This window comes from Rattus norvegicus, chromosome 1 (assembly GCF_021556685.1).
Source record: "Rattus norvegicus strain SHRSP/BbbUtx chromosome 1, alternate assembly SHRSP_T2T, whole genome shotgun sequence".
Classification (NCBI taxonomy): domain Eukaryota; kingdom Metazoa; phylum Chordata; class Mammalia; order Rodentia; family Muridae; genus Rattus; species Rattus norvegicus.
The window spans coordinates 13,141,830-13,162,166 of record NC_141534.1 but is presented as its reverse complement, the minus strand read 5'-3'; the positions used below and the strand labels follow the sequence as shown (position 1 = coordinate 13,162,166).

Sequence of the window (20,337 nt, the reverse complement as noted above, 5' to 3'; positions counted from 1 at the left end):
GTGTAAACTGAAAGGCAGGGGTGGGGTGGGGGGGAAGGGCTGTGTTTTTGGAAACCACTAGCTTTTAGGAACTGTTTCTTTTCAAGGGAGCCATCAGAGAGACAGTAACACCAGAGGGAGTTCGGTGGTGGGGGTGGGGGTGGGGGTGTGTGTTTAATCTAGGGGTGGGATGCATAAATCTATTTAAATAAGTGTACACGGTGTATAGAGACATAGGCTTGTATGAACAAGAATCCTGGCCCCCAGTCTATGAACAAGCCCGGCCCATTTGAACAGTAGATGGCCGCTTAAATGTGACCAGCAGGTGACTGGCAGTGTCTCTTTCACACGGCTCACTGGACAATGAAGTCAGATGCTATGTTAAAAAAAAAGAAAAAATAGGGCAGCGATAAAAGGAGACACACGGACTTCAAATGATTACCATATGAAAATGTCAATAATAATATCATGAGACCCCCCAAAGAGGAAAAGAACAAAAGCCAAAAAGATTACCAAGCTGTGCAGGGAAGGGACCACAGGGAACACAGTGCCTGAAGCCCCTTCCCTACTTTTTTTTTTCCTCTGATCAAACTTGGGTAATGGACTGGGAGGGGGAAGGGATGCCGGAAGGGTGATGAGACGGGGAGGAGGGGTTAGAGACCAAGCCGAAATAGACACAGATAGCACTGAGAAATAATAGGTGTGCACACAGTCTCTTGCAGGGAGAAGCGTTGTTATTTCTTTTTCTGTCTCCTCTCCCCGACTCTCCTTCTTTATTCCAACTGTGCTTTCTCCTGTCACCTCCCCCTGCAGCGCCAAGCAGCGTCCCCTCTGTGTCTCTCCCTGCCTGGAGATCCGTACTGAAATCACTGCGGGCATCTGACTGCTTCACGTAGCCGGGGGAAGTTTTACTGTGGGTCTTCTCAGAGCCAAAACCAGAAAGAAGCACTTCTGAAAAAACCCAACGAAGCTGAAAGAAGCGGTTTTTTGCAGCGGTACCTGCCAGCGAGACTTGTTCCTTTGCCACAAGGGGTGCTGGGCAAAAGCCTCTATCCCTCATTAAATCAATAAAATCAAGTGTCCTTTATTTTAATCTTCTGCTCTATAATCGAGTATCAGGGAGAGGGCCCAGGCTGTTTTATCTCATTGTTTCAGAACAGATCATTTGGATGGAACTGACAAAAGGTTCATTCCTTACCTTTGTGGAAATGTCAGTAAAAAGGCAGGTGCTAGGCATTTGGAGTCTTTTTGCTCTATACAAGAAGAAAAAGAAAGGAGGAGGAAAAAAAAGAAGTGAGAGAGGGGAGGACTGGGGGAGGGGCAGGGGGAGGGGCCGCGACAGGCCAGCTCCATGTACTGGAGCTTTCTAAGACATTTTGTTTAGCTTGGTACTGTGTGGCAGTGAGGAAAGAGGTGGGATCTATTGTGTGCCAGCTGCATGAATCACCGGATTGAAGGCTGACGACCTCAGATCTTCTTTTATACAGTAGAGGGGAGATTAAAGCAGGGAGCTCATATGTCACAAAATAGAGGTACAATGCCTTTCTGGCTTGTTCTGTGCACTCAGCCAGCATTTGATCCAAATTTAGCCAAGGGGAAGGAAATGTGTGTTGCTCTCAGCTGGGGACAAATGCGGGGTTGTAATACCCAAATTTTTCTTCTCTCCTTCCAAAATGTCCTCTTTCCTTTATCAGCCTCACTGTGATGGAGCCTGTGTATAGGTCACAGGCCAACTGGAAATAAACACCCAGACCCTGGCTAAATTATTCTACCCCTGCTTCTTCCTATTCTGTGTAATTGATCCATAGCAGAGGCAAGTTTTGTGGCTGGATCTTAACAACCTCGTTTGTTTAACACGTGTTTGTCGAGTGCTATAGGACGTGCATTCTAGCAGCTAAGAGAGGGCATGCCAGGAGTCCAACACATTTTCCTTCTTTCTTCAAGCTTGGGTTTTATTAAGGAGATGAAAGACCGATAAACACACCCCATCCATCCGTACTCTTGGGAGCCAAAGCAATAAAATCGAGGGGGCTAATTTGTGAGATAACAAAACGTGAAGCCAGAGAAGTGCTCAGAGAACCAAGGAAAACCAACCCAACAGGGGATGCTCACCTCACTAAACGCTTTTAGGAAAGATCTGCGCTGGGTACTACACGACAGGACACATGTGTAGTTATGCTGCCATCCGTACGTTACAGTTAAGAAAGCCAAAACCAGACACAGAAGGAACTTGCCCAGAGTCACACAGCTAATGAGGCAAAACAGGAAGTTGAACTTACAGCTATATCTGTAATCCTTTGGCAAAGAGATTGAAGGAGTCAGCGACCTAGACTGCCCCCTCCCCCCACCTCTTGCTCAGTGAGTACTTCTGTCTCCAAAGAAGCTTCCAGGTCCTCATCTGTTTCTAACCCCCACTGGATGGGTATGCCCTTTCTCTTCTGATTCTTTCCTTCAAAGGAACTTTATGTTCAAATCAACCACTGTTTCTGGGAGACTTCTCCTTGGCAGCTTGTCCAAGGCTGAATAAGTCATAAGTTGTAGACACGAGTAATGGTCTATTGTTTGATGCCCAGTTCAGCTCCCACGGCCTTTCTCACTAATAACCCTGATCGTTTCCGTCACCTCAAGGGTGCATGAATTCCTCAACTGGATGATCCCTATCAGATTCTGGTGCAAACTTCTACTGGACACCTGTGACTACTGAGCCCTCTTGCAAGGGCACGTTTGGAAACTCTCTGCCCTCATTTCTCAATGGTAGATTATTCTTTAGAAGACAGGCTGATTTCAAGTAGCTAAAACTGGAATAAAGGTATTCCATTTAGATAATTTGTGTACACACACAGGCTCACAGACACATATGCATACACACTGACCCACACAGACAGGCAGACAGACAGACAGATACACATACACACAACGAGAGAGAGAGAGACAGAGAGACACAGAGACGCAGAGACACAGAGAAAGACAGATTATGTTTGAGACAGGGTTTCACTTTATAACTCATGATAACCTCTGCCTTTCGAGTCCTAGGGATTTTAGGTGTGTGCTAGCCATCATACCCTACTCTCAGTTTGGATAAACTTTTGAGAAGTATTTTCTCAAGCTTTTATCCACTTTCTAATTCTATTGTCTCACTTTTGAGCTATCTGAAATGTTTGTCTGTACTTACTGTGAGTCATATATAAGGTATATGTGTACAGGTTTTAAAAATACTTTCACTCAACCTATAATCCATTTTTTCACTTAGTATATTTGAAGGAGGCTTTTTTTTTTTAATGAAATTGTGCCTATTAAAGATAAGATTTTTTTTTCTTCTGGAAGTAATGTAATTTAAGCTTTTAGATTTGGGTTTATTATCCTTGTGAGTTGACTTTTGTACATGATGTGGGCTAATAACTCTGTGTGTGTGTGTGTGTATTGTATAGCTATTATAGTGCCATGTATTACAGAGAGTCTTTCCCACCCTGATTGACCTTAGCACTTTTGGGAAAAAAAATCAATTGACCATATAAATATGGTTCTTGAAACTTTATAATAAACCTTGAAATCAGTGGGTGTAGTTCTCCAACTTTGTTTTTCCACTTCAGCATAGGATTTGACTCACCAGTCTGTACAAAGTAACTTATTGATTCTATAGAATTATTGTGGAAGCCCTGGCATCTTAATTTTAATGCTTTTAATCCATTAATATAGGACTTCGAGTCGAGTTATGCTTGCAATGTTTCTCTCTCAGCAACTATATGATCCAGGTTTCACATTTGTTTTCGGTAAATTTATATGACACGTTCGGAACGTTGCATGCCGTTGGTTCTTCTGAAGCACGGTCTGCATCCCTCCTTGGTGATTCTCTGAACAGCAAGTGTCCGGCACATGCCTCCTACTAGACCTACTTGAACTTGTAATGAAGAACTAGCTGTAGGACTTGCTTATTTGCTCCCTTTTCCTCAGGGATTATATAGTCTTTAAATGCATGATCTTGACTCCTTCTGTTTGTTTGTGTTACGTTTGGAGGATAAATCTGGGCCCTGTTAAACCATCCTGGTCAGAAACAGAGCTCTCATAGAAAGCCTTGACAGTTTAACACAAATATGATACATTTATGAAGTCACCTTTCAAAAATGGCCCTCAAGCATATTGCAGATTTCAACTTTAGACTGGTCAATCTCCCATGATTTTTTCTTCCTTCCCTGTCAAAGTTGTCATTTTCAATATTTGGTCTTATTTCCAGTTCACCCCCCTTCCCTTTCTCTTGTGGTCTACCAAAAGCGTCATTGCATTTTACCAACTCCTTAAGTTTGGGGTTATTATTGAACCTTGGCATTTTCTCATTCTTCCTGCTTGCTCCATTAAGAAGTCCTGCATTAAAAAAATCACTCTTGTGTTGCTTTCCTTTACAACGACTGTGTTCAAGATAGTTCTTACCCCATATCTTTATTTCACAATCTTCTCCACTATAGCACGCCCCTCTACCCATCTTGCATCAAATGTCCTTCACTGCTGGCACAAGTTTACGAAAGAAAATGCAAAGTACTTAGATTAAATTGCATGACATAGCCAAAGTTTACCCAAGTTCTCATAGCCTGTTTTCTGGTCAGATTTTCTTCACGATATCTTTCTATTTTGACTTCTGTCGCCATATTCGTCTGTCTTTCTTAGGACTTAGTTCCCATTACTGCAAATTTTGCTCTCTCACTTAATGATAGAAAGATGCTAACACAAACCTTTCTTGAAAATTGGGACTGATTATTTACTTTTGAGATCGGCGCTTAACCAGTGTCTTAAATTGTTAGCCCTTGATGTGGGCTGGCTTTCCAGCTATTTTGTGAGTCATTTTAGTGAAGGTTGTGTGATTGGCTTGTGTGAATCATAGCCATATACAATATGCAGAGCAGGCAATGAGCCATGGGTTAATATCTCTCTCTCTCTCTCTCTCTCTCTCTCTCTCTCTCTCTCTCTCTCTGTAGTCTCAGGTGCTTTTTCCTTCTTATCCTTTACATTATAGTACCTTTAATTGATTTTGGCTGTAGATGTATCAAACTGAGAATGAAAGGACAGAAGGACAGAAAAAAAGAGGGAATGAATGTTCATTACCTGCAATGCAAAAGTAGTGGTATAAAAATGTGTATAATTTTTAATGTTTGTGTAGAATGATGACTACACATCCAAACTCCCAAGGAGTCCACTGTTACTACTTTCACTGTATGATTGATAAATATACTGATTAGAAGCAAAATGTGTTCATGGTCTTGCCAGTGTTCAACTCTTGGCTCTGAGATTGCAAGATGTATGATGTAGGCACTTCGTTCATGAGCGTTTTCATGCATCCGATGGGATAAAATTAATCCCCACTTAACAAGGCTGCCGCGAGCTTTAAATGAGATAATCCTCATGTCAAGTGGGCTGATGGAAGAAAAATATTATGTCTTGATTATATTTTCAACCCGCTCTAATTTGGCAAAAGGATAAAAAAAATAATTTGAATGAGACAGAATCTTGCGCTCTTGGTTAAGAACCATTCAAAGGAAAGTGTCCATTAGCTGAATGTGGTGATGCGAGCCTATAATTTTAGTACTTCTGAACCTGGGGCAGAAGCATCCCTGAGAGATCAAGGCCTGCCTGCATTACATAGCAAGTTCCTCTCCAGCCTGGGCTTCAGAGCATTAGCCCAGCTCAAAAAGAAAAAAAGAAAGAAAGAAACAGAAGGATGCCAAACCAGAGAACTTGAAAACCACAACTGGGTAAGTTGTCCAGAAATCAGTGTAAGAACTTGTGCACATAACTTGGCTTCAAAGTGCTTTGCTCCTCTGCCTTTTCATTGCCCACTCTGTTCCCAGCCCCCAGTTTCTATTATGACCTGACCAATCACACAAGCTCTAGCATACTTCACATACCCCATGAGATTCTCGTATACATGTGTGTGCATGCGTGCAGACAGACAGAGGGAGATGGAGAGAAAAAGAAAGAGAGGAGGAATTGGAATTTTATTGAATCATATACAGAACCTATTTCTTTATGAGACACAAAGAAAAAGTCAAGCTAGTTGCTGAATGCACAGAAGATGTGTAAGACTCAGCTTAATTTCTCCCTGCTTGCTTGTAATCACACTCAAACCAACTGGTTCTGCGACTGTGGCCATCATCTGCCTGTGGTGGTCTAGGGAATTTCACACCCTCCTATGGTAGGAATTAGTATTCGGTTAAGTCTGCCTCCGCTGATCCATAACAGCACCTTGGCCACATAACCATAATTCTAAGTAGAAGTTTAGGTGGAGGCTGTTTCAATCAAAAATTCGAAAAATGTAGAGAAGCTTAATACTTACCGGAAAAGACATCTAGGTCAGATTTCATCACCTCTAATTTTCATGTTTCTATTTTTGCTCTCACCTTGCCTTGTTCCATCAAGCAGTCATCAGGCGGTTCTGATTAAGGATTCTCCCTGCCTACAGCTGTGTTAGGATTTTGATGACATAAATTAATTGGTTATGGTTTCAGTCATTTGGAAATTTTCTGAAAGATGTTACGTCTAAGCCTTTTCATATTTTAATGTTAAAACATGTTGAATGTTAAGACATGCAGTGAAACCCTATTTAATCGCAAATATTTTCTTTAGCTCATTTCCAGATAAAACAGGATGGGTCTTTTGATAATTCTACAGCCCTGTCATCAGTTAACGGCATAAAACTTAATCGCAGCATGCTTACAGATGTATAATAATAAAATGTGCACGAAAGTAATTCAAGATATTTTGGAGATATAAAAATTTAAAGAATGAAGTGTCCAAATGGGAAACTGATTTCAATAGAAATATAAATGAAGTTAAAGTCAAAGGCATATACAATTATTTCCATTTTTTGGTGTTTTTTTTAACCCCCCCACCCCATTATTTCTGTATGTGAATATGTGCGTGCGAATGCAGAGCTCACAGAGATCTGTGGATCTTGGGACTAGAGCAGTTGTGAGCTGACCAATGTTGATGCCGGGAACCAAACTTGGGTCCTCCGTGGTAGCAGGACGTACTTCTGTTGTGCTCTGGTGCTCTGTGTGTGTAGAGGTGTGCACTGAGCCATCTCTTCCAATCTCCTGCCTCTTGTTTACAAATAAGAAGGAATGGGCGGTATTTAAGGAACACTGTTTAATATGCATTGCTTCATATATGAAGAGTCGTGCATTAAATGAATCACTTTCTTCATGCTTTAATTAGGAAATCAAAACTTAAGAGCGTATAAGGCAGTTGCAGGGCTAGGATTCAAAACATACGCTCTCTCCTGAAACTAGACAGAAGAGTCCACTGTCCAAACATAAGTGTCAACGCATTCCCAGTGGAACGGCAAAAGATAAGGTGAAGAACAGATGTGCTGTGTGTGTTAGGGGTGGGTAATTCACTTCTGTGAGGTACTTTACAGTTTATATGGATTAGTCACATTTCTACTTTCTTCAGAGCTCTCATTATTTCCGTGCGTCAATCCCCTTATTATTACTCCTATTTTTCCACTGACATCTGTGCATGGTGGACACAAAGCCAATCGCGCAAGTTTCAGAGCCGGCAACACGAACACAAGATCAAAATCAGGTTTGTGATTCAAAGCCTCTCCCTCTGTCTATTGCATTTTATGACTTCCAACCAAAACATATTCGCTTCGAAATCAAGGATTTTTAAGGGTATCCATTGAGGTTACTGTTATTAATTTCTCCTTTGTTAAAAAAAGAAGGCGAAAGGCGATCCCGGTAGACTGTGAGGAATGTGACACCTGTTATGGTTGGCTCTTAAACCGTAGACTGCTGTCTGAGAGCATGGTCCTCAGCTGACAGGACCACTGTTGGGAGGTTTGGGAATCCAAGGAGGTGGAAGGAAATTAGGTTCCTGGCGTTGTGCTCTTAAAGTTGATCTTGGGACTTCTACACCTTCTTGTTCTCTCAATTGCATCCTGGTTAGGCTGGAGTGAACAGCTTCTGCCACATGTTCCCTACCACGATGTACTACTCGCTTGCTACAGGTCTACTTTGCTGAAAGTGTTCATCAGCTGTAGGGGTTCTCTGCTAGGACTTTTGAGGTCACTTATATATTCCATCACATCATCATCTGTGAAGTCATGCTTTGACATTTTCTTTTCCAATGTGTGTCCCCTTGATCTTCATTAGCCCTAGTTGGAACTTCAAGCACTCTATTGAAGAGACACAGGGACAGTGGCCAACCTTGGCTTCTTCCTTATTTTAGTACGATTGCTTTAAGTTTCTCTACATTTAATTTGCTGTTTGCTGCTGGCTTGCTGTTTATTGCCTTTTCTATGTTTAGGTATGTGCCTTATATCCCTGATCCCTCTAAGACTTTTAATGGGAAGGGGTGTTGGATTTGTCAAAAGCTTTTCCAGCAGCTAATCAGACAAGTGTGTGTGTCTTTTTTTTTTTCTTTCAGTTTGTTTATATGGTGGATTACAAGGACAGATTTTTGTTTGTTGAAGTATCCCTGGATGAAGCTTACTTGGCCATGGTAGATGATATTTTTGATTTGTTCTTAGATTCTGTTTCTGAGTATTTTATTGACTATTTTTGCACCAATATTAATAAGAGAATTTGTTCTGAAATTCTCTTGGTTAGGTCTTTATGTGGTTCAGGAATCAGGTGGTATGTGATTGTGGTCTCATAGAATGGATTTGGCAATGTTCCTTCAGTTTCTTTTTTGGGGAATAGTTTGAGGAGTATTGATATTAGCTAATCTTTGAAAGCACTATAGTTATGGAAAAAGACTGCTCTGCCTCTGGGCTTTCCCCCCTGCTTAGAGGTTATTGGACTGTTTAGATTATTTACCTGATCTTGATATAACTTTGGTAGGTGGAATCTATCAAAAAAATTGTCCATTTCATTTTGATTTTCCAATTTTGTGGACTATAGGCTTTTGAAGTAAGACCTAATGATTATTTGGAATTCCTCAATGTCTGTTGATTTTACTTTCATTTCTGATTTTGTTAGTGTGGTATTTGTTTCTCTGCCCTAAGCTAGTTTGGTTTTGTTGACTCTTTGTATTATTCTCTTCGTTTCATTTATTTATTTATTTAAAATTGGATATTTTATTCATTAACATTTCAAATGTTATCCCCTTTCCTGGTTTTCCCTCTGCAAATTCCCTATCCCATCCCAGCTTATCCTGCTTCTTTGAAGATGCTCCCTCACCCACCCACTCCTACCTCACCGCCCTAGCCCTAGCACTCCTCTACACTGGGGTATCAAGCCTTCAGAGGACCAAGGGCCTCCCCTCTCATTGATGCCGGATAAGGCCCCCTTCATCTCCTTCAGTCCTTCCCCGAACTCCTCCATTGGGGTCCCTGTGATCAGTCTAATGGTTGGCTTCGAGCACCCTCATCTGTATTGATCAGGATCTGGCAGAGCCTCTCAGGAGACAGCTATATTAGGCACCTGTCAGCATGCCCTTCTTAGCATCAGCAATAGTGCCTGATCTTGGTGTCTCCAGGTGGGATGGAGCCCTAGGTGGGCAGTCTCTGTGTGGCCCTTCCTTCAGAGTCTGCTCCACTCGTTGTCCCTGTATTTCCTATAGACAGGACCAATTCTGGGTTAAAATTTTAGAGATGGGTGGGTGGCCCCATCCCTCAACAGGGGGTGGGGGAATGCCTAACCTCTGAATATGGTCTTGACAGGTTCCCCCTCCCATTCGTGGGGTATTTCAGCTAATGTCATCCCCATGGGCTCCAGGGAGGCTCTTGTTTTCCTGGCATCTGGGACTTTCTGTTGCTACCCCCAGTTTCCCCTCCCCCATTGCTACACACTTCTGTTTAATTTTCTGAACCTCTATACATCGCCATCTCCTCCCATACCTGATTCTGCCCCTCTTTCCCCCCTTTTCCTCCTCTCTTCCTCCCAAGTTCCTCACACTTTCTTGATTATTTCATTCCCTCTTCTAAGTAGGACCAAAACATCCACTCTTTAGTTTTCCTTCCTCTTGAGCTTCATCTGTGAGTTATATTGTAGGGATTCCAAGCTCTTTGCCTAATATCCACTTATCAGTGAGTACATACCATGTATGTTCTTTTGTGGCTGAGTTACCTTACTCAGGATGATATTTTCTAGATACAGCCATTTGCCTGATAATTTGAAGAAGTCATTGTTTTTAATAGCTGAGTAGTATCCATTGTGTAAATGTACCACATTTTCTGTATCTATTCCTCTGCTTAGGGAAGCATGGATTGTTTCCAATTTCTGGCTATTATAAATATGGCTGCTATAAACATAATGGAACATGTGTCTTTATTTCATGTTGCAGCATCCTTTGGGTGTATGCCTAATTTTCTGAAGAATTGTCAGACTGATTTCGAGAGTGGTTGTACCAGCTTACAATCCCACCAGCAAGGAAGGAGTGTTTCTCTTTCTCCACATCCTCACCAGCATCTGTTGTCACCTGAGTTTTTGATCTTAGCCATTCTGACTGGTGTGAGGTGGAATCTCAGGGTTGTTTTGATTTGCATTTCCCTGATGACTAAGGATGTTGAACATTTCTTTAGGTGCTTCTCAGCCATTTGATATTCCTCAGTTGAGAATTCTCTGTTTAGCTCTGTTACCCATTTTTAAATAGGGTTATTTGGTTCTCTGGAGTCTAACTTCTTGAGTTCTTTGTATATATTGGATATTAACCCTCTATCAGATGTAAGATTGGTAAAGACATTTTTTTTTTCAATCTGGTGGCTGTCATTTTGTCCAATTGACAGTGTCCTTTGCCTTACAGAAACTTTGCAACTTTATGAGGTCCCATCATGATCTTAGAGCATAAGCCATTGGTGTTCTGTTCAGGAAAATTTCCCCTGTGGCCATGTGTACAAGGTTTTTTCATTCTTTCTTTTCTATTAGTTTCAGTGTATCTGGTTTTATGTGGAGATCCTTGATCCACTTGGACTTGAGCTTTGTATAGGAGATAAGAATGGATCGATCTGCATTCTACTTGCTGTTAGTCAGTGGAACCAGCACCATTTGCTGAAAATGCTGTCTGTTTTTCATTGGATGGTTTTAGCTCCTTTGTCAAAAATCAAGTGACCACAGGTGTATGGGTTCATTTCTGTTTTTTTTTTTTCATTATATTACATTGAGCTACCTATCATTGTACCAGTACCATGCAGTTTTTATCACTATTGCTCTGTAATATAGCTTGAAGTCAGGGATGGTGATTCTTATATTGTTTAGAATAGTTTTTGCTATTCTTTTTTTTGTTATTCCAAATGAATTTGAGAATTGCTCTTGCTAACTCTATGAAGAATGAAGTTAGAACTATGATCGGGATTGCATTGAATATGTAGATTGTAAATGGCAAGATGGCCAATTTTACTATATTAATCCTGCCAATTCATGAGCATTGGAGATCTTTCCATCTTCTGAGGTCTTCTTTGATTTCTTTCTTCAGAGACTTGAAGTTTTTGTGATAAAGATCTTTCACTTGTTTGGTTAGAGTCACACACCTAAGTATTTTATATTATTTGTGACTATTGTGAATGGTGTCATTTCCCTAATTTCTTTATCAGCCCAATTATCTTTTGAGTAGAGGAAAACTACTGATTTGTATGAGTTAATTTTATATCCAGCCACTTTGCTGAAGTTTTTTTAATCAGGTTTAGGAGTTATCTGTTGGAACTTTTGGGGTCATGTAAGTATACTATCATATCATCTGCAAATAGTGATATTTTGCCTTCTTCCTTTCCAATTTGTATCTCTTTGAGCTTTTTGTTGTATAATTGCTCTAGCTAGAATTTCAAGTACCATATTGAATTGATAGGGAGAGAGTGGGCAACTTTGTCTAGTCCCTGATTTTAGTGGGATTGCATCAAGTTTCTCTCCATTTAGTTTGATATTGGCTACTGGTTTGCTGTATATTGCTTTTACTATGTTTAAGAATGGGCCTTGAATTCCTGATCTTTCCAAGACTTTTAATATGAAAGGATGTTGAATTTTGTCAAATGCTTTCTCAGCATCTAATGAGATGATGGTGTGGTTTTTTGTTTTGAGTTTGTTTATGTTGTGCATTATGTTGATGAATTTTTTGTATATTAAATCATCCCTGTATTCCTGGGATGAAGCCTACTTGACCATGATGAATGATAGTTTCAATGTGTTCTTGGATTCAGTTTGCAAGAATTTTATTGAGCATTTTGCATCAATAGTCATAAGGGAAATTGGTCTGAAGTTATCTTTGTTGGGTCTTTGTGTGGTTTTGGTATCAGCATAACTGTGGCTTCATAGAAGGAATTGTGTAGTGTTGCTTCTGTTTCTATCTTGTGAAATAGTTTGAAGAGTGTTGGTATTATGTCTTCTTTGAAGGTCTGATAGAATTTTGCTCTAAACCCATCTGGTCCTGGGCTTTTTTTGGTTGAAAGACTTTTTAATAACTGCTTTATTTCTTTAGGTTTTAATGGACTGTTTAGATGGTTTATCTGATCTTGATTTAACTTTGGTACCTGATATCTGTCGAGAAAATTGTCCATTTCATCCAGATTTTCCAGCTTCGTTGAGTATAGACTTTTGTAGTAGGATCTGATGATTTTTTAATTTCCTCAGATTCTGTGGCTGTGTCTCCCTTTTGCTTTCTAATTTTGTTAATTTGGATACTCTCTCTGTGCCCTCTGGTGAATCTTGCTAAGGGTTTACCTATATTGTTGATTTTCTCACAGAACCGGCTCCTGGTTTTATTGATTCTTTGAATACTTCTGTTTTTTCTACTTGGTTGTTTTCAGCCCTGAGTATGATTATTTGCTGCATTTACTCCTTTTGTATGAATTTGCTTTTTGTTCTAGAGCTTTTAGGTGTGCTGTCAAGTTGCTAGTGTGTGCTCTCTTCAGTTTCTTTTTGGAGGCATTCAGAGCTATAATTTTTCCTCTAAGCACTGTTTTCATTAAGTCCCATAAGTTTGGGTATATTGTGCCTTCAGTTTTATTAAATTCTAAAAACTCTTTAATTTCTTTCTTGATTTCTTCCTTGACCAAGTTATCATTGAGTAGCGCATTGTGCAGCTTCCATGTATATGTGGGCTTTCTGTTGTTTTTCTTGTTACTGAAGACCAGCCTTAGTCCCTGGTGATCTCATAGAATGCATGGAATTATTTTTGGTATCTGTTAAGGCCTTATATGGTCAAAGTTGAAAAGTGTACCATGAGGTGCTGAGAAGAAGGTATATTCTTTTGTTTTAGGATGAAATGTTCTTTAGATAACTGTTAAATCCATTTGATTCGTTTCTTCTGTTAGTTTCACTGTGTCTCTGTTCAGTTTCTCTTTCCATGGTCTGTCTGTTGACGAAAGAGCAGTGTTGAAGTCTTCCCATATTATTGTATGAGGTGCAAGGTGTGCTTTGAGGTTAAGTAAAGTTTCTTTTATGAATGTGGGTGCCCTTCCATTTGGAGCATACATGTTTAGCATTGAGAGTTCATCTTGGCAGATTTTTCTTTTGATGAGTATGAAATATCCTTCCTTTTTTTTTGATAACTTTATGTTGAAAGTCGGTTTTATTTGATATTAGAATGACTACTCCAGCTTCTTTCTTGGGACCATTTGCTTGGAAAAAAATTTCCCAGCTTTTTAGCTGAGGTAGTGTCTGTCTTTGTCACTGATGTGTGTTTCCTGTATGCAGCAAAATGCTGGATTCTGTTTATGTATTCAGTCTGTTAGTCTATGTCTTTTTCGAGGAATTGAGTCCATTGATGTTAAGGGATATTAAGGAATAGTGATTGTTGCTTCCTGTTATTTTTGTTGTTAGAGGTGGAATTGTTTTTGTATGGCTATCTTCTTTTGGGCTAGTTGAAAGATTACTTCTTTCAGCTTTGTGGAACAATATTGTTTAATTTGGTTCTGTCATGGAATAACCTGGTTTATTCATCTATATTAATTGAGAGTTTTGCTGGGTATAGTAGCCTGGGCTGGCATTTGTGTTCTTCTTAGTGTCTGTAGGACATCTTCCCAGGATCATCTAGTTTTCATACTCTCTGTTGAGAAGTTTGGTGCAATTCTGATAGGTATGCCTTTATATGTTACTTGATTATTTCCTTTACTGGTTTTAATATTCTTTCTATGTTTTGTGCATTTTTGTTTCGACTATTATGTGATGGGAGGAATTTCTTTTCTGGTCCAATCTATTTGGAGTTCTGTAGGCTTCTTGTATGTTTATGGGCATCTCCTTCTTTAGGTTAGGGAAGTTTTCTTCTTTAATTTTGTTGAAGATATTTACTCGCTCTTTAAGTTGGGAATCTTTGCTCTCTTCTGTTATCTGTAGGTTTGATCTTCTCATTGTGTCCTGGATTTCCTGGATGTTTTGGGTTAGGAGCTTTTTGCCATTTACATTTTCTTTGACAGCGGTGTCAATGTTTTCTATAGTATCTTCTATACCTGAGATTCTCTTGTTTTCTCTTGTATTCTGATGATAATGCTTGTGTCTGTCTCCTGATCTCCTTCCTAGGTTTTCTATTTCCAGGGTTGTCTCCCTTTGTGATTTCTTTATTGTTTCTATATCCATTTTTAGATCCTGAATAGTTCAAGTCCTTCCCATTTGGTTGTGTTTTCCTTTATTTCTTTAAGGGATTTTTTTGTTTGTTTGTTTTTTCTTTGAGGGCATCTACTTCTTTACCTGTGTTGTCCTGTATTCTTTAAGGAAAGTATTTAAGTCCTTCTTAAAGTCCTGTATCAACATCATGAGATGTGATTTTAAATCAGAGTCTTGCTTTTCCAGTGTGTTGGTGTATCCAGAGCTTGCTATGGTGGAACAACTGGGCTCTGATGATGTCAAGTAGCTTTAGTTTCTGTTGTTTATATTCTTGTACTTGCCTCTCAACATCTGGTTATCTCTGGTGTTAGCTGGTCTTGCACTCTCTGACTGTGACTCGATCCTCCTGTAAGCCTGTGTGTCACCACTCCTGGTCTCTCCGGGCAGAACTTGGGTATGGAGAGCTGTGCCACAGGGTCTGGTCCAGGGCACAGATAGAAACCGTAGGGATCCTGTCAGTGTCTGCTCCTTGTTTCCTGTGCTGAGGGCTCTGGGCAGTTCCCTCTTGAGCCAGGTATTTGAGCAGAATTTGTGTTCTCATCTGTGCTCTCAGGTGTGCCAGCACTCCTGAGAGACCAGCTTTCTCCCAGCAGGATTTGGGTATGGAGACCTTGGTACATGGTCAGCTCCGGGCACAGAGGGAACCAGGAAGGATCCTGTTTCGGGCTGCTCCTTTGCTCCTATGTCCTGAGGGCTCCATGTTGGTCTCTGGGAACAGAAGTGGTGGTCTTACCTGTGCTCTCAGGTGTGTCAGTTCCTGAGAGACAAGCTCTCTCCTGGAGGGATTTGGGTATGGAGAGCTTGGCACAGGGTCAGCTCTGGGCACAGAGGGAAACTGGACGGATCCTCTATTCTCTTTGTTTTTAGTTTATTGATTTCATCTCTGAATTTGATTATTTCCTATCATCTATTCCTCTTGGGTGTGTTTGCTTCTCTTTGCTCTCCAGCTGTCAGGTGTACTTTTAAATTGCTAACACGAGATCTCTTCAATTTCTTTATGAAAGCACTTAGTGCTATGTTTTCTCCTAGCACTGCTTTCATTATGTGTTTCACAAGTTTGGGTACGTTGTACCTTTATTTTCATTCTAGAAAGTCTTTAACTTTTTTATTTCTTTCTTTTCCCAGAGGTCATTGAGTAAAGAGTTGTTCAGTTTCCATGAGTCTGTAGACTTTCTGTTGTTTCTTTTGTTGTTGAAGTCCAGCTTTAATCCATTTTGCTCTGACAAGTTACAAGGAGTTATTTCAATGTTCTTTAATCTGTTAAAACTTGCATTGAGATAGAGTATATAGTTGATTTTGGAGAAGGTTCTATGAGGTGCTAAGAAGAAGGTATTTTCCTTCTTTTCACTCAGTCATTCTACAAACATTCAATGTGTTTCTACAGAAAGTAGGAGATGCTATCTCAGTTGTGAGCCCACATTACTTGTCAGTGGTAACCCCAGCATGACCACATATGCCGTCCTTTCTTTTCTTACCAGAGCTTAAAGGGTTGTCTTCTAGGCATGGGCAGTACTGTGATCAAATGCACTTTATTTGTGTTTGGGGGAAGAGGAACAATGAACAAAATGAGTCCGGAGAGAAGAGATAACATTAGGGTAGGACCCTTGCTTATTTTTCTCAACTGTGTTTCTGGGCAATATGGAAGAGTGGGCAGTAAATAGCGGTAAACCAGTCTACCAGTAGTAGAGTGGAGGGTGTGTAAGGTAGTGTAGACACAGAAGGTGATCTGAGGTAGAGTTGAAGAACAAGATGGAGGGAGAGGAGGAGGAAGAGGTATGTGTGGAGGAGCAAGGAAAAGAGGAGGAGGAGGAAGAAGAGGCGGAGGAAGAAGAAAAGGGAGAGGAGGAAGAGAAGGAGGATGAAGAGGAAGGGAGGAGGAAGAGGAGGACAAAGAAGAAGGAAGAAGAGGAGAAGAAGGAGGAGAAGAAGGAGGAGAAGAAGGAGGAGACAAAACTGATACAGGGGAGCCTGGCCCAGTAGGTAAGAGAACATGCTGTTTATGAGGACCTGAGTATAGATCCCACGGTGCATGGAAAAACTAGGTGTAGCCATGTGTTCCTGGGATCCTAGATCTGGTGTGGGGGGCAGAGAAAGGAAGATTTCTGAGTCTAGTTGCCTGCCAATCGAGCTGTAAATGCAGTGAACTGTTCCATGTCTCATGGGAGTATGATGGACACTGATAAAGCAGAATGGCCTATGTGGATGTTCATGGTCTCTCACTCCCTCTCTCTCATGCACACACAGATGGACACACAGACACACAGACACATGCACATGTGCGTGCACATGCAAAGGGAAAGAGAGGGAGATCTATTTTCTTTTCAAGATACAGTTTCTCTGTGTAGCCCTTTTGGTCCTGGGATTCACTCTGTAGACCAGACTGGCTTCTAACTCACAGAGATCCACCTGCCTCTGCCTCCTTGGTGCTGTAATTAAGGGCATGTGTCACCACCACCAGGCCCAATGAGATCTTTTGTTTTCCAGAAACCACAGTGACATATAATATGCATGGTGAGGGAGATACCAGGAAACTGTACGATATTTAATATTTAATAACACACTGAAAATTAAGTTCTTTATCCCCAAATATTTCATGTAGGGTGGGCCTATTGGACAATATGGAATATTTTCTTGGGGGTTACCGAGGAATTATGTCAAGCAATGTGAAAGGTTGCCTTTTTCACTAAGGGAGTGGGGGTTTCTTCAGGGTAATACATGTAATACTAAGTTATTTTTTACCTAGAACTGCTGAAGTGAAAAAATATCTTCTGCTAGCCACATTGATTCATAATGAGAATGTTACTCCAGGAAGATATTTCCTCTAGTTTTATGTTGTAACTAAGGAAATAACAGAAATATGAAGGAGATACATAGATTTCTTGAAATCTGAGATTGAAGTGTGTAGAATTGGATGAAGAAAGTCATAAAATAAATAAGAGCTCAGAGCGATAGTTCCCAAAGATTTATTTGGGACTCCCGAGAATCCTTGCTATGGACGGAATATTATGTCCTCTCCTAGATTCTTGATAGGGTGAGTTTGGCTGCCATTGTGACAGCACAAGATGGGTCCTTAGAGAATTCAATGGACTGTCAAAGCTCTGCCTTTATCAGTGCCTGATACAACGGTCATCTTTTCAAATCAAAGCGAGTTTGTATAAAAGGGAGAGGTTGCCTCTCTTTTATGTTTTCTGTGTCTTGCCTTCTTGAGAAATATTCTTCTAAGGCAGTTGCTCACCTTGATTTTGATTACTTTAATCTCATGTGTGTATTAGACATTCATTTACTTACCTTGGAAGATATCTATCTAAATCTCTTGTTCATTCGAGAAATTCAGGTTTTTTTTACTGTAGGGTGCACATGTTCTGTATGTGTCTTAAGATAATATTTAGTTATCACATACATGCCTTGTAATTGTTTTTTGCATTTTGTGTCTTTTGGCTTCTCTGCCCCTTTGAAGCATATAAGTTTTTAATTTTCATAAAGTCCAATTTATCAAAGTTTTCTTTTCCTCCTCATGCTTTTGATGTCTTATCAAAGAAATTGTGTAATCTAGATCACAAAGATTTATGGCAGTGTCTTTTTCTAACAGTGGTATACTTTTAGCCATGCACTTCGGTTATGCACATTTAAAGCTTTGATCTGTTCTGAGTTTATATTTGTATATGTGTGTTTAGGGGACCACATACATGGATATCTGTTATTTTTGGGCATGAGTTGTTGAAAGGTTAGCTTTTCTTACTTGGAATTATTTCAGCACCCTTGTTAGAGATTAGATGACAATTAGTATAGAGCTTTTAAATATTTTCTGAGTCTCAGTTCTCTTCTGTTTTATGTTTGTGTTACACTGACTTGATTATATTATATATTGAAATAAATCTTGAGATGAAAAAGTCTGAATCTTATAATTTTAATCTTCTTTTCTGTTGTTGGCTTAGCGAGTTTGGATTTCTTGCATCTCTGGGCAAATTTCTGATCACCTTATTCATGTGCACAAGAAATGGTTCAATTTTGATAGAATTGCATTAAATCCACACTGTGCATTATTGCCATTTTATTAATCATGTGTTTTTATCCTTTTCTCTTCATATGATTGATTAAGTCATTATATACTTTGATTATTTTTAATATTTATATCATCTTGTATTCTTAGGATAAATTTTATGTGGCCATGATGTACAATTCTATCATATGTTTTTGGATGTACTCTGGTAAAATTTAGTTGGCAATGCTTTTAGAACTCATGGCACATTGGTGTGTGAAAATTGGTATGATGCTGGTGGATAGCTTTTATCATTCACAACCTGGCAGTTACTATTGCAAATATACTATAATATATAGGTCCTGAGAAAAGTTATTGAATATAACCATATCAGAACACTTCTGCGCTTCTCCAGACAGAGAAAGTAACATATGTAGCAGATGTGTGTCTTGGTCTTCATGTGGGTTCCCCAACAACTAGAGTAGGGGCTGTCCCTGAATATATTGCCTTCCTGTGGATCCCAGTTCCCTAATTGATCTCCCTTGTCTGGATGCACCTCTCCCACTGCAGTGCCTTGATGTACTAGGGTGCTTTGGTACACAGCGGGGAGAGATCCCCATTCTCAGAGAAGAAGGGGAAAAGGGATGGGGGAAGGGACTGTTTGAGGGCAGGAGAGAGGGCCAGTAATCGGGATGCAAAGTAAACAGATAAATAAATTAAAGGGAAACAAACAAAAGTAATTATTAAATTATAAACAGCTGCAACCACCACTAACATAAGGAAATAAAAGAAATAAAATAAAGAAAAATAAAATCACTATAGAGAAAAAGCAGTTTTGGAAGAAGATAAAAGGATAGACAGTGAACAACAAAATATTATATACGTTTCAAGAATAGTGAGAACTGTGAAAAGCCATAAAATATCAGCAGACGTAACACCAATGTAATAGCCAAAAATTTCATCAATTCCTACAAATGAAATATTTTGCTAATAATGGAAGACCATCTAATAGTTGTTCAAGAGTAACACATGTCCCAGAGGAGTTAACCCTGATTGATTATTCTGAAAATAGTTCCTGAGAAAAGTTATTGAATATAACCATATCAGAATACTTCTATGCTCCTCCAAGCAGAAAAAAAAATGCAGAGATTTTGATATTCAAGAAGAAAAAAAATACGTTTGGCCTCAGACTTCTCCAGAACTATGTTCAATGCTAGCAACCATGAAACAACTTCCACAATGTTCTCACAGAAAAGAACATCGTTGTATTTCACGTCCAGCTACCCTGCTGTGCAGTAATAAAAGCCAAGGAAAAATATTTTTAAACATATAAAAAAATCAAGAAATATTGTTTCCATAACATTCTTATCAAAACTACCAGAGCAAAGACTTCCGCCAACTAAAATATGAATTTATAAGTTGGGACAGTGGAATTGTGGTGAGGGGAGAATTTGCTTAAATGTTACACTAATCTGGGCAGGATGCTTACAAAAATTGTATGTGAAAATTTTATGTGCTGAAATTGTATAAATTCTGTAACTAATTAGATCAGTTAGATGAAAAATTGTAGGGAGGGGCATATGGGGTAGGAATGGCTTAGAAGAGGTCATAATTCTATAATAATTTTAAAACTTGAACTGTGTAGATATGGAAAATAGATGGGGAAGACAAGCCTGATACAGAACTTGTTCTAACATTTGTGTGTTAGGAAAGGGTTCTGCTGTCTCTCTTTGGTGCAGTTGTTTTTGTTTGGTTTCTTCTTTTTTTTTTTTTTAATGACATGTATGTGAAACAGCTTCTGCTCTTTCTGTTCCTATAGAAATCATGTTCACTCTGACTTCCTTCTCCAGAGGCCCA

At 39.7% G+C, this 20,337-nt stretch overlaps 1 long non-coding RNA gene across 12 annotated transcripts in view; it reads left to right on the top strand.

Annotated features, from left to right (window-relative positions):
- Nucleotides 1–20,337, top strand: part of LOC102546491 (uncharacterized) — a 287,629-nt gene that overhangs the window by 162,285 nt on the left and 105,007 nt on the right. For 6 of the 12 annotated variants that reach the window (XR_015644679.1, XR_015644683.1, XR_015644680.1 and 3 more), the window contains one exon: nt 793–1,072. The exons of the other annotated variants lie outside the window; for them this stretch is intronic. This is a non-coding gene — a long non-coding RNA (uncharacterized LOC102546491). Of the gene's footprint in view, nt 1–792; nt 1,073–20,337 lie in introns of those variants that run through there. 12 annotated transcript variants of the gene reach the window in all.